Source organism: Tamandua tetradactyla, chromosome 4 (assembly GCF_023851605.1).
Source record: "Tamandua tetradactyla isolate mTamTet1 chromosome 4, mTamTet1.pri, whole genome shotgun sequence".
Lineage (NCBI taxonomy): Eukaryota > Metazoa > Chordata > Mammalia > Pilosa > Myrmecophagidae > Tamandua > Tamandua tetradactyla.
In genome coordinates, this window is record NC_135330.1 from 137,642,721 (window position 1) to 137,657,949 (window position 15,229).

General features: G+C 41.1%; 1 pseudogene; it reads right to left on the reverse strand.

The window, feature by feature from the left end:
- LOC143680504 (NADH dehydrogenase [ubiquinone] 1 alpha subcomplex subunit 5 pseudogene) overlaps positions 1–13,330 on the reverse strand; it is a 33,280-nt pseudogene extending 19,950 nt beyond the window's left edge.
- Between the last annotated feature and the right edge of the window lie 1,899 nt (positions 13,331–15,229).

Here is a 15,229-nt window from a genome sequence, read left to right on the forward strand (position 1 = left end):
ATATAAAATTTATGAAAGTGTCTCACGTGACCGTAGGAACGCAGAGTCCAAAATCCACAGGGCAGGCTGCGAAGCCGACGACTCCAATGGATGGCCTGGATGAACTCCACAGGAGAGGCTCACCAGCCAAAGCAGGAATGGAAGCTGCCTCTTCTGAGTCCTCCTTAAAAGGCTTCCCATGATTGCATTTAGCATCACTAATTGCAGACGACACTCCCCTTTGGCTGATTACAAATGGAATCAGCTGTGGATGTAGCTGACGTGATCATGACCTAATCCTATGAAATGTCCTCATTGCAACAGACAGACCAGCACTTGCCCAATCAGATGAACAGGTACCATAACTTGGCCAAGTTGACACCTGTCCCTAACCATGACAGTCCACCCCTTGTCAACTTGGCACCTATACCTTAGACCATACTTAATTTCCAAATGAAAACAAAATACGCACACATTTTTTCTTTTACCTGACAATACTCAACTGTCCTGCATATAACTGGAAACACATTAAATCTCTCCAGAATAGGGTACAAATCATTGGGCAACATTCATTCTTAAACTTGATATCTTACAACTTAAATAGTATAAAATGAACAAAACAGCATTACAGTCCTCATTTCTGTAACTGATCACGTGGTCGAAGTTCACATTTATCACTACCTTCTTCCACTACCCATTCCATGTTCCCTTTCCCCTCAGCAAGCACTTCAGCTGGCTGTGGTTCTTTGCCTGGTGGGGTGACCCAAACCTTCATTCCTGAAGTTTCAGAGCCATTAGTGGTCCTGCATGGATTGTGTTGTTGCAGTTTTCCATTGATTTTAATCACAGGGCATGGTAGTACAAATAGACGCCCCAGGGCATCTCCTATATTCCAAGAAACTCTTCTTTACCTCCATTATGTAGTTACAGTTCTACTTCCTTCTGATAGTCAGGGTCAATTACCCCAGACAATAATGTAATCCCCTTCTTGGTGTGCTGATCCAGAGGCATAAGTAGCCCAAAGTGGCCAGGTGGCAATCTGAACTTCCAGTTCAGTGGTATCACTGTTGTTTCTCCTGGAGAAAGCATACCCCGTTTTGGAACTAAAACCTGTAGACCAGCAGAACTCAGGGTAGCAGGGACAGGAAGCAAAAATTTTCCTAGTGGATCACTAGGAGTAATAGTGAGTGGCACCACACCCATTTCCACCCCTTGGTTCCTGGACCCATGGATCCTGGCTATGGGAGAAACAGCACCATACAGCGGACGCTGATTCAGAGCATACACAGCTTCCTGGAGAACATTACCCCAGCCTTTCAAGTTTTTGCCACCTAGTTGGCACCGTAATTGAGTTTTCAAAAGGCCATTCCACCGTTCTATCAGTCCAGCTGCCTCTGGATGATGGAGAACATGGTAAGACCAGAGAATTCCATGAGCATGTGCCCATTCCCGCACTTCATTTGCTGTGAAGTGTGTTCCTTGATCCGAAGCAATGCTATGTGGAATACCATGACGATGGATAAGGCATTCTGTAAGCCCACGGATAGTAGTTTTGGCAGAAGCATTGCGTGCAGGGAAAGCAAACCAATATCCAGAGTTTGTGTCTATTCCAGTTAGAACAAATCGCTGCCCCTTCCATGAAGGGAGTGGTCCAATGTAATCAACCTGCCACCATGTAGCTGGCTGGTCACCTCGGGGAATGGTGCCATATCGGGGGCTGAGTGTGGGTCTCTGCTGCTGGCAGATTGGGCACTCAGCAGTGGCTGTAGCCAGGTCAGCCTTGGTGAGTGGAAGTCCATGTTGCTGAGCCCATGCATAACCTTCACCCCTACCACCATGACCACTTTGTTCACGAGCCCATTGGGCAATAACAGGAGTTGCTTGGGAAAGAGGCTGACTGGTATCCATAGAATGAGGCATCTTATCCACTTGATTATTAAAATTTTCCTCTGCTGAAGTCACCCTCTGGTGTGCATTCACATGGGACACAAATATCTTCATGTTTTTAGCCCACTCAGAAAAGTCTATCCACATACTTCTTCCCCAGACCTCTTTGTCACCAATTTTCCAATTATGGTCTTTCCAAGTCCCTGACCATCCAGCCAAACCATTAGCAACAGCCCATGAGTCAGTATACAAACACACCTCTGGGCAGTTTTCCTTCCAAGCAAAATGAACAACCAGGTGCACTGCTCGAAGTTCTGCCCACTGGAAGGATTTCCCCTCACCACTGTCCTTCAAGGACACCCTAGAAAGGGGTTGTAATGCTGCAGCTGTCCACTTTCGGGTGGTATCTGCATATCGTGCTGAACCATCTGTAAACCAGGCTCGAGTTTTCTCCTCCTCAGTAAATTCACTGTAAGGAACTCCCCAAGAGGCCATAGCTCTGGTCTGGGAAAGAGAAGGTAATGTGGCAGCAGGAGTGGAAACCATGGGCATTTGTGCCACTTCTTCATGTAACTTACTTGTGCCTTCAGGACCTGCTCTGGCTCTATCTCGTATATACCATTTCCACTTTACAATAGAGTGCTGCTGTGCACGCCCAACTTTATGGCTTGGTGGGTCAGACAACACCCAACTCATGATAGGCAACTCAAGTCTCATGGTAATTTGGTGGCCCATGGTTAAGCGTTCAATCTCTACTAAGGCCCAGTAGCAGGCCAAAAGCTGTTTCTCAAATGGAGAGTAGTTATCTGCAGCAGATGGTAAGGCTTTGCTCCAAAATCCTAAGGGTCTGTGTTGTGATTCTCCTATAGGGGCCTGCCAAAGGCTCCAGGCAGCATCTCTATTTGCCACTGACACTTCCAGCACCATTGGATCTGCTGGATCATATGGCCCAAGTGGCAGAGCAGCATGCACAGCAGCCTGGACCTGTTGCAGAGCCTCCTCTTGTTCAGGTCCCCACTCAAAATTAGCAGCTTTTCTGGTCACTTGATAAATGGGCCGGAGTAGTACACCCAAATGAGGAATATGTTGTCACCAAAATCCAAAAAGACCAACTAGGCATTGTGCCTCTTTTTTGGTTGTGGGAGGGGCCAGATGCAGCAATTTATCCTTCACCTTAGAAGGGATATCTCGACATGCCCCACCCTACTGGACCCCTAGAAATTTTACTGAGGTGGAAGGCCCCTGTATTTTTGTTGGATTTTTCTGCCATCTTCTGACACGCAAATGCCTTACCAGTAGATCTAGAGTAGTTGCTACTTCTTGCCCACTAGGTCCAATCAACATGATATCATCAATATAATGGACCAGTGTGATGTCTTGTGGGAGGGAGAAACGATCAAGGTCTCTGCGAACAAGATTATGACATAGGGCTGGAGAGTTGATATACCCCTGAGGTAGGACAGTGAAAGTATATTGCTGACCTTGCCAGCTGAAAGCAAACTGTTTCTGGTGGTCCTTACTAATAGCTATTGAGAAAAAAGCATTTGCCAGATCAATAGCTGCATACCAGGTACCAGGGGATGTATTGATTTGCTCAAGCAATGATACTACATCTGGAATAGCAGCTGCAATTGGAGTTACCACCCGGTTGAGTTTACGATAATCCACTGTCATTCTCCAAGACCCATCTGTTTTCTGCACAGGCCAGATACGAGAGTTGAACGGGGATGTGGTGGGAGTCACCACCCCTGCATCTTTCAAGTCCTTAAGAGTGGCAGTAATCTCTGCAATCCCTCCAGGAATACGGTATTGCTTCTGATGTACTATTTTGCTTGGTAGGGGCAGTTCTAGTGGCTTCCACTTGGCCTTTCCCAACATAATAGCCCTCACTGCACGAGTTAGAGAACCAACGTGTGGATTCTGCCAGTTGCTCAGTATGTCTATGCCAATTATACATTCCGGAACTGGGAAAATGACTACAGGATGGGTTCGGGGGCCCACTGGACCCACTGTGATATGGACCTGAGCTAAAACTCCATTGATCACCTGGCCTCCATAAGCCCCCACTCTGACTGGTGGTCCAGAGTGACGATTTGGGTCCCCTGGAATTAATGTCACTTCTGAACCAGTGTCTAATAATCCCCGAAATATCTGATCATTTCCTTTTCCCCAATGCACAGTTACCCTGGTAAAAGGACGTCGGTCTCCTTGGAGAAGACTTAGAGGAAGGTTAACAGTATAAATTTGTGGCAGTGTAACAGGTTTCTCCCCCATAGGGACCTGGCCTCCCCTTCATTCAAGGGGCTCAGGGTCTGTAAACTGTTTCAAGTCTGAAAATTGATTAAGGGGCCGTGACTCTGTGTTTTTGTAATTCAGGTTAGACTTCTGTTCCCTTGATCTAGAACTCTTTTGTCTATACAGCTCCAACAAAAATTTAGTAGACTGCCCTTCTATTGTATTTCTAGGCACCCCATGATTTACTAGCCAATGCCACAAATCTCTGCATGTCATATAATTTTGATGCCTCCTTTGAGTTTGTTGTCTATTATAATACCCGCGTCTACCCTGTCTTTGGTGATTAAGTGCTGCCACCTGGCTTCTGCCAACTTGGGATCCTGTCATCCCCATTGTGTTTAAGGATTCCAGCTCAGTGACAGCAGTTCCTACAGTAATATCTGACCTACAGAGAAGTTCAACCACAGAGCTCTTGAGGGATGATGGCGCTAGTCTCACAAACTTATTTCTCACTATTCTGGTAAAAGGTGCATCCTCTGGACATTCCTGGGGTGTAAGAGCAGGCTTTGCATGATAAATCCACTCTAACATCCCAATCTCTCTAAGCCTCTGGATCCCCTCATCTACATTATACCAGGGCAGTTCGGGCATTTCAACCTCAGGTAATGTTGGCCATCTTTTGATCCATGTTTCAACCAACCACCCAAACAAGCTGTTAACACCTTTTCTAACTGCTCTAGCTATAACATTGAATGCAGAATCTCTGCTTAGTGGGCCCATATCAATAAATTCAGCCTGATCCAGCCTTATATTCCCCCCACCATTATCCCACACTCTTAAAATCCATTGCCACACATATTCCCCTGATTTCTGTCTATATAAATTGGAAAACTCACACAGTTCTTTTGGAGTATAACGTACCTCCTCATGTGTGATACTTTGTACCTCACCTTTAGGGGCCTGTTGGGACTTTAGTCTAGTTATAGGTCTAGAAGAAATGAGGGGTGGTGGGCGTGTGTCATGAAAAGAATTAGAAATATCTTCCAAGCCATTTGCTTCAGAGCTTTCATTTGCAGTTTCATCTGGTGAAACAGGATTAACAACTCTAGGGCTAATCCCTTCAGGAGGAGGTTGGGTGGCCAATTCCTCAAGGCAGGCTGGAGGTGGGGCGGCTATGTCCTCAGGGCAGACTATTACAGGGTTATCTAAAGAAGGCTCAGCATGGTCTAGGGTTTCAATCTCACCCCCAACATCATTATCAATCCATATGTCACCATCCCGTTTTTCAGGGTCCCACTCCTTTCCAATCAGTGCCCTCAATTTAACGGCAGACACCATGCAAGACTGAGATTTCAGTTTACGTTGTAAAGTTGCTACTCTAACAATAAAATTCTGAGTCTGATTTTCAGAGATCTCAAGTCTACAGCTACAGGAAATAAAATTTTCCTTCAGGATACTCATAGAAACCTCTACATCTTTCAGGCGGCACTTAAGCTTCTTGTTTGAAGCCTTAAGCCCATCCCTTTCACCCGTTAATGTAGACAGTGTATCTAACAACAACCAACCAACATCTCTATAACTCTTATTTCTACAAAACTCTGTAAAGGTGTCAAAAACATTATCCCCCAGAGTCTGGCTTCGTACAAGCGAAGCATTAGGAGAATCGAATGATGATATTTTGACTATCTCCTTTGCCAACTCAGTCCATGGATTGGGAGTGTCATTCTCATTATGGGAATCAGAGTCCTTAGTGTCTCTGAACCCAGTCAAAGTAGAAAACCATTCATAAAAACCCATTTTTAAGATTCTGTTCCTTAAGAACCACTCCTGGTACCAAGATGTATTAGTTAGGGTTCTCTAGAGAAACAGAGTCAGCAGGGAACACTTGCAAATATAAAATTTATGAAAGTGTCTCATGTGACCGTAGGAACGCAGAGTCCAAAATCCACAGGGCAGGCTGCGAAGCCGACGACTCCAATGGATGGCCTGGATGAACTCCACAGGAGAGGCTCACCAGCCAAAGCAGGAATGGAACCTGTCTCCTCTGAGTCCTCCTTAAAAGGCTTCCCATGATTGCATTTAGCATCACTAATTGCAGAAGACACTCCCCTTTGGCTGATTACAAATGGAATCAGCTGTGGATGTAGCTGACGTGATCATGACCTAATCCTATGAAATGTCCTCATTGCAACAGACATGCCAGTGCTTGCCCAATCAGATGAACAGGTACCATAACTTGGCCAAGTTGACACCTGTCCCTAACCATGACAGATATTTTCATCAATTCCAATATTTCTGTTTGGTTCTTTTAAAAATTTCTTTATTAAGATTATCCTATTGTTCATTCATAGCATTCTTTATATCCTTGCATTCTTTCTTTGGGTTTTCTTTTATTTCTTTAGGCATATCAATGGTCATTTTTACAAGTCTTTGTCCTATATGTCCAAAGTCAGGTTCTCTCTTTTGATTTTTTTTGAAATTTCGTCTTGCTTCTTTTGATGGGCCATTATTTCATTTTTCTCTAAATTATAAAAATCTTTTGTTGCACACTGTACATTTTAATATTTTAAATTTAATATTTATTCCTTAAATTGTCTGTTCCTAAATTTGTATCCAGCTAGAACCTTGGGACATCTTGGTTGACCAGAATATCTTTTTGTTTTTGAACATGCCATTCTTTATTCCTAAGGCTACTCTTTTTTGGCTTTCTATGATTACTTATATTCATCATTTGAGTCTGTGATGGTTAGGTTCCAGTGTCAACTTGGCCAAGTGATTATGCCTACTTGTCTGCTCATGCAAGCACTAACCTGACCTTTGCTGCAAGGATATTTTGTGGCTAGTGTATCAAGTCATCAGTCAGTTGAGTACATCTGTGATCAACTAAGGTAAGGCATGACTCCCAAAAGTGAGATAATCCAATCAGCTAAAGGCTTTTAAAGAAGAAAAAAGACTCTTTCACTGCTTCTTCAGCCAGCAAGCTTCTCCCGTGCAGTTCTTCCAGACCCTTCATAGGAGCTACCAGCATCACAACCTACCCAATGGATCTTGGACTCTTCCATTCCCGTAATTGCATGAAACACCTTTATATATCTCAGATTTACAGGTTTCTCCTGTTGGTTCTGTTTATCTAGAGAACCCTAACACAGTCTCAGGTTAAATTTCACTTAATTGCAAATATCCTTTTTAACCATTCTAGCTAAAGGAAACACAAAATTCTTTCTATTACCAGATAAGTCCAGTTCTGCTATATCCCCTGGCTCTTTTAAAATTTTATACACTGTCATAAACTGTAAATGCATTATTACTTACTTGTGCTTTATTTTCCTTTACATGCCACAAAAATTTTAAATCTCATAAGAATTGAAAAAATGGTTTTTCATTCACCAAGATTATCACAGATATTAGAACAGTGTCTGTCATACAACAGATTTTCAATAAATCAGGTTTTGAATGAAAGAGACTATAAAATATTGCAACTTTTTTATCCTGAAAGATTTCCTTTCTATGATATGTGCTTGTATTAAAGATGCTATAGGACTAGCCATGCACAACTATTTATTGTTTTTATTACAGAAAAGTTTCAAAGGAGTTTTCATTAATTAGTGCTTTATCCTTATGAAAATGTTTCTGCATCAAGAAAACTAGCACTTCTTTGAAACATACAGTTTGGTGTGTGTGTGTGTGTGTTTGCTTTTGAACATTATAATTTTTATGAATATATTGTTCCCTTTTCTTTGGTTGCTGAAGACTTAAAGTAAAAAAATCTGACATTACTCCAGTGGCGTGCTGCATCATGAAGTATACGTATATTTTGGTGGGGTGTGGTCTCACTACAATCTACCACCTTACTCTGGGACCCACAATAAGCTCACTGTTTGGAACCGTGTTGGCCTAGCTCTTAGGATGGAATGATAAATGTGGACTGACTCCCTTCTCAGGAGTGCCTTGAAGTAAACATATCTCCTAACTGATGATGTCTCTCTGCCAGGACATTTCTTCCTATCTCGCCCTGAGCATCTATATACATTCCTTGGAAATAATGTGGCCAAAAAAGCATGTACATTTTAGGGCTCCCAACTCTCAGCTTTTTATATATCTATTCCTGGTGTAGAGGGATAAGTGTCCTTCTACTATGACACAAAATGTGTGTATAGATCATGTCTTGGCTTTGAGGGAGACCTGCTGGCCCTGGGGCCCAACATCCATTGGTGAAGCTAATCTTGCTCTGTCTCTTCTGTAATGCTAGTTACCATTCCATCCGGGGCTTGTGTGAGCCGCGCTTTCATGTGTGGCTCTAACCCCTGTAAACCATGGAGTTGGTCAGGACCCTTGCTCTGTTGTTCCTGGTAGCAGGCATTGTTATGCCACTTGCTGCTCCCCATGTGGGAGACCCATCCCTTGGAGGTGGTAATAGGTATCTCTCTTTCTGACTGACATGCATCTATATACTGATCTTATTTGTCTTAAATTATCCCCATCTGATTATCATTTACCCCAACTTTCCTGACAATATTTATAAATATTATATATATATATATATTTAATGGCCTTAAATCTTACATGGAATAAAAAAAAGCTTAACACTTTTTTCCTAACACTGAAGGGCCATTTAAAAAATTTTTAGAGTTATAAAATAATAATAATATTAATTTTGAAGCTAATCTAACTGACATTTACTAATTACCTGTTATGTGATAAGTACTCTTTGCAATGTTTCTGCATATCTTCTTCTTAATATCTCACATCACCTGTCAGAGAGGCATGTTGTTTGGTTATTTTACTATAAAGCTAAGAAAGAATAAACAGGCTAAGTAAATGGCTCTTAGACAATGAGTGATAAAAAGCTGATCATTAATTTCCTCACTGCTGAGTCCAAGTTTAGTCTTACTCAACTGTTCTCTCTAGCTACACTGAGATATCAATTTACTGCATTCTACTAAAGCCCAATGACAGCAATAGGAGAAAAGGTTATGCTTGAATGATGACAATCTTAATATTATCAATAGTAACAATATCTAGAGCTACTTATCTTTGTTTTTTCATTAAAAGCAGCCAATACTTATAGAGACCTTTAGCAGAAACTGATCATAATTCTGTTTGAGAACCTTTTCTAAGAATAGGCTTAAATCCTTAATTTTTCTGCTATGTATGCAATGTAAAATTATATTTTTTTCTGCACCCATGACTGGACACCTGTTCCAAAGCCTAGGGGAACTATATCTCAGGCAGACTCCCTGCGCCATCTGCTACTAACATTCGCAGACTAAGCTGGGTCAGCTTTCCTGGAAGTTATGTTAGAGGACTTCTATTACCCATCACTTCAGGCCAATCAGATAACAATAACACGGATAACTGTGATTTCATATTTGCCCATTTCCTAAAGAGAAAATGTCAAATTGAATGTGAACTTGTTCATTGGCATACAACAAACTAGAGGAAGTAAGAATTATTTTAAATATTGAAGGAGAAAACTACTCATAGAGTTTATGTGCTCTGGTGAAAATATATTTGTTCCTTCAGATGACAAGCTCATGCTGTATTTATATATTTTTAAGTAAGCAGGTAGAAATTTATTGAGAACACATGTAAGAGGACATGTAGGCAGTCACACAAAGACAGAGGTGAGGGAGGCAAAGGCAATAGGCAATATGGAGCCATTTGCTTTTATAGATTGGCTTTACTTGCTTTCCTGCCCCTTCCTTGTTCAGGGTTCGTGCTCTTCTCCTTCTGTGCTGGTTTGAAAGGATTATGTACCCTAGAAAAGCCATTTTTTGTGTATCAGCACTATAGGTCGGAAACTTGATTAGATCATCTCCACAGAGATGTGACTCACCCAATTGTGGGTATTAACCTTGATCAGATGGAGATGTGACTCCACCCATTCCAGGTGGGTTTTGATTAATTTACTGGAATCCTTTAAAAGAGGAAACATTTTGGAGAGAACTATGAGAGCCACAAGAACTGACAGAGCCCATGCAGCCTAGAGATCTTTGAAGATGAAGAAGGAAACGTTCCTGGGGTAGCTTCATGAAGTAAGAAGCCTAGAAGGAAAGCTAGCGGATATTGCCATGTACCTTTCCATTTGAGAGAGAAACCCTGAACATCACTGGCATTTCTTGAGTGAAGGTAACCACTTGTTGGTGCCTTATTTTGGACATTTTTATGGACTTACTTTTTATTTTTTACTTTATTTTTTGCATGGGCAGGCACCGGGAATCAAACCCAGGTCTCAGGCATGGCAGGCAAGAACTCTACCTGCTGAGCCACCATGGTCCACCCTAGACTTACTTTAACTGGGACATTTTCATGGCCCTAGAACTGCAAACTTCCAATTTTTTAAATTCCCCTTTTTGAAATGCCATTCCATTTCTGATATATCACATTGCAGCATCTAGCAAACTGGAACACCCCCTTTCTGTCTAGGGAAATGCCTGTTCGGAGATAGCACATTTGGGTGGGTCAGTTGGCTCTACCCTCCTCTTCAGATGACTCACTCAAGGGAGGGTTATTTGACCCCCAGGTGTTGTTTGTTGCTGTTTTTCTCAGACATATCTTTCTCTGAGGACTGAAATCTCTTTGGAGTTTTCCCTGTGCTCAGCCATGCACTGTCCTTATTCTAACCCTGAATCATTTCCCCCTCAGAGGTTTCTAACTTCCCTTACTCTTAAGGGAATTTGGGCCAATGGTCCATCTTCTGTAATTGTTTCAAGCTGTTGGTGGGTCATAGGCCTTACTTATGAGAGTATAGAAGTCTTGGCTATGCTATTGATGGTGGCTGGTTGAACACGGGGAACAGCAGTGTAGCCTCTGGTAAAGAGAACTTCATTGGTGAAATATTTCTAATCTGGAAGAAACAAACTTGTTGAGAAGCTTAAAAATTCAAGAGCCAATTAATAGCAAGAGGAGGATAAAAGTGAATGGGTCTAGAAGAAGCATTAGCTAAGTGAGATGGGTGGAGGGAGGGAGATGGCTGGTTTTTACATCCAAGAGTAAATTTTATTTGGGAAGGGCACTTTACTCAACTGGGTAGTAAGAGGTTGCATGTGTCAAGTTAAGGGGTGCAGAAATAAAGCTTAGAAGGGGGCTGATTGATTAAGATGTGCCTCTGGCTGCTGTGTTGGCCCAGTTATTTCCTCAAAAGGTGTTAGTATTATTTTTTAATGCCCAGGGTAATGAATTAACACTATTTTTTCTGTTGATAAGAGCATGGCATTTAAGACATTGAGTATTTTTTGTCAGTGTTTAATTGAGATTCTGCCTTTTGTGAAAAAGTCTTGCTCTTTTTATACTGCTGTGTGACCATGGAGGACTAAGAATGAATATATGGTATCAGTGTAGAGACTTAGACTTTTTTTCCTTTTTTTCTGTTTTGTTTTGTTTTGTCTTGTCTTGTTTTAGGGCTCAGGTGAGGGCAATTAGTTTTGCTTTCTGAGCTAAAGTCCCTGGAGTCAGGGCTTTGGCTTCACTTCAGTTTGGTTATATATCATATACCTTGCTATTATGCTTTTTGTTTAGTGGAACTGCTTTTAAAAATAAAAATATTTGACAAACTAGAACAGAAGTTTTGTTTTATCTTTGCACACTTACTAGGGTTAGGTTAATTAACAGGTAGACTATAGTTTATATACTTGTCTTGTTTCTCCTTTAAAGTTTTTTGTTGTTGAAGATGAAGTATTGACTTATAGCTGACAACCTGTGCTTTTAGAGAAGACCTAGAGTAAAGCAGTGTAATTGACAAGTAAATTTGATTGTTTAACATCAGTACTAGGTTAGAACATGGATAGTGAGAATATTGTTAAGTTTTTAGAAATTTTAAATAATTTTTAAATGTATGGATAATTTTTCAACCATGCAAATGTAGCTAACAGAAGGAAAGAAAATTTCTTTTAATTATTGTAATACTTCTTAAATGCTTTTTAGCTTATATATTAAACTGTTGCAGCACTTTACTTTCACAGTGTGAAAGAACAAATCTTTTGTAATGGTTTTCCTTTAGGATGGAGGGGAATTTTCTTCTGAAATAAAGGATGCTAGAGTTAAATATTGATAAAGATATTTTTCTGATCTAATGTAAATTTTTTATCTTTTAGAGAGAGTACTCAGATGGTTAAGTAAAAATTTTATAACTTTTCATCAAGAACAGCTTAACAGAGAGCAGCAATGATTAGAATAGACAGAAATTATTTTTATAAACCCCCTATAATGTCATGTAATCAGCAATGACTACAAACAAAACTTGCTTTCTTAAATTCTCCATGATTTCTCACATTGATTCATCACTTGTATTCAGTAATGACTGCCAATTCACTTTCTTAAACCTTCTGCAACTTTCTATATCCATTGAGCATTTGTGGCCAATCATCACTACAGTTTCCTAAACCTTTCTTTGACTTTCCATATCTATTTAGTTAGCAATGATATTAGAAATATGTTAATGTAAATTTTTAATGTATCGATAGCCTGTATTTTGAGCAGTTGGAGACCAGTAAATATTGCTGCCAAGTGTCTTTAAAGATATAGGAATTATTTTGAAACTCTTGGGGCAATACTAAGTGAGTAGGGTGGGAATCTTATTTTTAAACACCTGCCATTTAACAGCAAATAGGTATTGGTAGTTATCGTCAAGAAGGATACAAAAAAGTGTTTTTAAGATTTAGGATGGAAAACTTGCATGCAGTCAAAGCTTATTCACCTAAAGGTCGCCTTTGGGATGCTAAGAGGTCTCAATCTAGTGGGAGCCATGGGGCAAACAAGAGATAAACATTAACTTGGTTTACTAGTCTTTAGGTGGCACCCAGGGAGTGAAAAAGATCTCCCTAGAAGGGGTGGGTATTCTGGGTCAATGAGAAATTCATAGGACACTAGAATGTCCTCAGGCCTACAAAGTAAAGGGGTAATTAAGATTTTAGTTTGGGTTTTACTATCAGTTCCTTAACTAGGCTGAGTGGAGTTAGGCCCACTGTTAATTTAGAAATTAATAATCTTATCTGTCCCATCAAATATCACCCAGGGCTTTTCTAAATTGGTCAGATGTGAAGTCACCAGAGCCATATGCAGCCTCAGGCACCCTCAGTCTTCTCCACTTGCTGTGAGCAGAGCTCAAGGGGCTGTCCTTCCCCTCTTCAGGAGATAGTGCAGTCCCTGGGCCTAAAGCCCATGTTGGTGGCATCCAAGACAAGGCCCTCGTGGATCCCAAGACTGAGGGCTGCCTTGAGGTTTCTGACATCCTCCATGCCAATGGCCCTCTGACTCACAGTTGAAGCAAGGCTCTTGAGGCTTGAAGCCATGACTTAGGTGATCTCAAGAGGACAGGGCACTGTTAATAGTGACTGCAATAAGCTGGGCTTGTTCTCTGCTCTTAAGCATACTTCTCTTTGCCTTCTCCTTAGCCTTGTTTTGATTGTTAAAGACAGAAAAGATAGTCACTAATAAATTATCAGTGGTAGTTTTCGGGCCCATGGACACTTTTTTAGAGCTATCTTTGACTTTCAGGGGAAGACTGGCTGATGAAATGGGTGCCCAGAAAAATAGGACTTTCTCAGGCATCTGGGCTTGCATTAGTATACTATTTTTGGGACTTCTACTAATCTCCCTGGAACATGGGAAGAGTGCCTATGACTGTTCTTTGGTTGGGCCTCAATGGATACTGGCCAGGTCTCCCTTGGTCCCCTTAATCATGTCATCTCATTTCCTTACACTGGGGCTGCCCCATGTGTGGTGGACAGGGCTGGGTTGGGTTTTCCTTTTTCTCCTGAGTGATTTCCCTCAGGTCATTACAATTAGCCAGGTTGGTGGTACATTTTTTCATGCTTTCTAACAAATAAGTATTTTCTCCTTGTGCTGATTTGAAACTGTCATGTACCCCAGAAAAGCCATGTTCTTTAACCCTCATCGGTATTGCCCGGTGGGATCTTTTTTTTATTGTTTCCATGGAGATGTGTCTCCACCCATTCAAGGTGGGGTTGCTTACTGGAAACCTTTAAAAAGGAACCATTTTGGAGGGTGCCAACAGATCTCACACAAGCAGAGATCAATGGAGATGCAGAACGAGAGTTCCCCCAGGGAAGCCTTAAGAAATGAGAAGAGTAAGCTAGCAAATTTCATCGTGTGCCCTCCCAGCTGAGAAAGAAACTGTAAACTTCATGGGCCCTTTCTTTGGAGCTAAGGTACCTTTCTCTGGATACCCTAATTTGTACATTTTCCACAGCCTTAGAACTGTAAATTTGCAACTTAATAAATTCCCTTTTAAAAGCAGTTCCATTTCTAGTATATTGCATTCCTGCAGCTTACAACTAAAACACTCCTCTAAAGGAAATTGAGACATGGACATAACCCAAATGACAAGACTTTTTTAGGATCTTGTCATCATAGAAAGCTATAAATATCTAGGCAAAGGGAATTTCTTACTACTTTCCCTGTCCTTTACAGAGTAAAGGATGGTATTGTAATTCTGAGTCTTTTTGGAAGGCTATACTTCCCCATCTTTTTTAGTTTATATTGACTGTTGGCATTTTCCTTTTTCTCTGTAAGGAAAAGAGGAAATCTTTTGTCCTATAAGTTTCTTGATTCCGGAGGGCTAAAAATAGAGCATAATTTAGAGGAGAAGTTTTATATTCAGCCACAGTGGGTTTTAATAGAGACTAAATGAGAATTCTGGGGAGGAGGGTGCTATCTAAAAGAGACTATTTAACATATCTGTCTTCTTCTAATGAAGAAGTCATCAGGAAGAAGTTTTTAATGGTTTTCCTGGACATAACTTAATTTGCAAGAGCTCTTTATCAGTTTGTCCTGATATTAGATATTAGGCCACAAAAGTTGTATATGAGGTTCAATTATAAGATAGGGTTATGGCTGACTGTCCTATTTGTGGGCCAATATTCATGTCTTCCAGGCAATATTGTGGCTAGGTAGCATGCTGTAGAAAATACTGGAGGCACCACACATTTTTAAGGAAGAGAGATAAGAAGGAAGATTTATGTACCAATGCCTGGTGTCCCAGCTTGTCAACCTGCTATTCTGAGCCCTGATCCCTTGGGACCATGGCATTAAACTGCCTATCCCCAGATAGGCATTAAACTGCCTATCCTCCTGAGTCCCCTTGAAGACTCAGGAGGTAGATGGCCTG